At 25.2% G+C, this 2794-nt stretch overlaps 1 long non-coding RNA gene across 1 annotated transcript; it reads left to right on the top strand.

Annotated features, from left to right (window-relative positions):
• Window positions 1-634: 634 nt before the first annotated feature.
• On the top strand, window positions 635-2554 carry LOC107883443. The gene is made up of 3 exons (XR_003840110.1): window positions 635-747; window positions 1238-1366; window positions 1461-2554. It is a non-coding gene; the product is annotated as an uncharacterized LOC107883443 (long non-coding RNA).
• The last annotated feature ends 240 nt before the right edge of the window (window positions 2555-2794 follow it).

The raw sequence follows: 2794 nt of genomic DNA, 5'->3' as shown, positions 1-2794 counted from the left end.
TAAACTTCAATATCCGGCTTGTCAAATTGGTCTTGGTGGTTGCACTTTTATGTTAATTGTTTTAACTTTATTTTTGATAATAATATATAACACAATGTTTCAAAAATGCATGAGTGTACAGTGTGCGGTAATAGATCTAATTAATAATAGGAGTTATTTATCATGGCCCATGGGTGAGTCCTGAGTTATGAGTACCAATTGGGTTTAGAAATTTACTTACTCAAAGTATTGTGAAAAAAACGCACAATGATTTTTGAATCATATTATTGACATGGTTCATTATCCTGGTGCAAGATACTGTGAAATAATTTTGAACCGGTTTAGCCTAATAATTTCTACTTTGTGTTTATTTTAATATTATAATAATTGTAAAAATAATAATTTATTTATTGTATTCATTAATATTTGTTTTAATATAGAATTCCCAAGAAGAACACATGAGAAGAGAATTGCTTAAAGTTTTAGAAATTTATTGTTGTCATGAATAGCAACGTATACGTAGTGATAATTTTTTAGAAGAAAACTATAAGCCAGGAAAAAAGTGATTTTTATTTTCCAATGCTATTCCCCAACCTTATGATCGAAATGACGAAATGGTTTTCCTTCTAAGTAATACTTCTCGATCTCTATAATTTAATTTTTCATTTTTAATAATATTTTTATTTTTATATAGTTATATGCTACTTAAAGTTATGATGTTGAAACTGAAAATAATGTAATTTTCCCAATGGAACAAAATATTATAAGGTGAGTTAATAAAAATTGTATTTGACTAGTTTTTGTTTTGCGATTATTTAATTAAGATTTTATTTTGATATATAATGTAATACCTTTTAATTTTTCTTTAAAAAATAAAAAATAAACAAAATTATAAGCTTCTTACGATTTAATATAAGAAAAAGTTTTATTAATAAATTAGAATAAAGCAAACCCATGCAGTAAAAACACTAGTTCATAACCACAAGTCCCTTTTCTTTATAATATTTATATAATAATTATATAATATATATATATTTCAAATTAATTCCATAATAATTTTCAAAATTCTATCCTTCATAAAGCTTACTTATTTTTGTTGGATAAACATGCTTAAAATAGTAATTTTTTCTCTTAAATCAATTAAGCCAAGATAAAGACCAGGGAATGTCCTTTTAAATAATCTTTCTCTGATGTTATATTTCTTTTTTAAAATCTATTTTATAATTTAAAATTAAAATTCTTTTTTTCAATTCAATAGCACCTAATGCTTTGTTGCCAGTGTCAATTAATGAGGTGCCTGTATTGAGTACATGTGAACATCAATTCATAAGTCCAATAGATAATAAAGCTGCTGAACAGTCATTAGAAGAAAAAAACAATGTAAAAGGTACTAAGTAAGAAATTCTTACTAAAATACATTTTAACTTGTAATTTAAATCCAACATTAAAATCAAATATTGAAAAAATTAATAACCTTTCAGATAATACAGATAATACTTCCATGACAATTGATGATTCATCTACTAGTTTACTGTCCATTACTCTGGAACCAATTAAGAAAAGAACCTCACAGTGTATTTTGATGGATGTTTGCAATACTGAAAATTTTACAAGGGATGAGCACGGGTTTATTTTACAAGAAAAAAAGCAGTGTACTGGGGTACTATGTAAAAAACTCCCAGTATATTGGTTTTTTTTCTTTAAAATGCCTATTACGACAACGAAAGAGTTAGACGATCTTTAAGAAAAAATGCATAGTATTGAAAAATGTTATAGTAGGAGTGGATTTGTCTTTCAACAATGTATAGGATATTTTGAAAATAAAAGATAATAATATTTGTTCTGGCTTTCAAGGGTTGGTAAAAGATCAAGATTTGCAAGGAATGAAAGCAAAAATTGAAGCTAAAACAAAACTATTAAAATTTTTAAAAACAAAGCGAGTTTACTCGAGGATCTTATGTCCTAATATAAGACACTCAGTCTTTGAAAAACTATTAATGTTTTTAAAATATACTTTTCTAGTTAAAAACGACATATTTTTAAAAAAAAATACAAATATTATTTACTTTTTTTTTCACTATAATTATTTTAATTGCTTACTTTTTTAGTGACAACATACATGTTGAGTTCCGTATTCTAAAGCAGAATGTTTTTTGGAGTACTTAGATATTTTTTATAATTAGAGCGTATATTTATTCTGGTTGATCATATGGTATACTGTGTGGGCACAACATTTGTTTCATAACATAAATATTTTTACTATAAAACTTTTATGGTGCCTATTTTGCATATTTCGACATTTATAGTTTTGATTAATAACAAAATAAATTAATACGTTTACTCGTAGGTGTAAACGTTTTTCCCAGGGAGTTAATTTTTTTCTTACATATTGAAACCACCGACAAAACACAAATTATTATTTAAGTAGGTACCTACCTAGGTAAATTCTTTTTATGATACATTTTTAATGTTAAGAGAATTCCACATAGACATTTATTGTCTCAGTCTTACTAAAAAAATGATATATTTTGCGAAACATAGCAAATTTACTTTAGAGCTTAAAAATAAGAGTGAATTGACCTACTATAAAACATGATGGTAAGAACATTATCTGTGTTTTGTATGGTGTTTTTTTTACAATTATACAATATTTAAGTGGATCATGAGCATTTTTAATTTACGTTATATTATGTATGTATTATTTGTAAAAAATTGAACTATCGTAAGCTATGGTAAGAAGTAAGAACATTATCTATGTTTGTATGTTAGTCATATAGCTAATGTTCTTACCATCAATTTTCATAATAGGTCGATT

Source organism: Acyrthosiphon pisum, unplaced genomic scaffold (genome assembly GCF_005508785.2).
Source record: "Acyrthosiphon pisum isolate AL4f unplaced genomic scaffold, pea_aphid_22Mar2018_4r6ur Scaffold_21300;HRSCAF=23562, whole genome shotgun sequence".
Taxonomy (NCBI): domain Eukaryota; kingdom Metazoa; phylum Arthropoda; class Insecta; order Hemiptera; family Aphididae; genus Acyrthosiphon; species Acyrthosiphon pisum.
The sequence above is the reverse complement of the archived record's forward strand: the minus strand, read 5'-3'. Positions and strand labels throughout refer to the sequence as shown.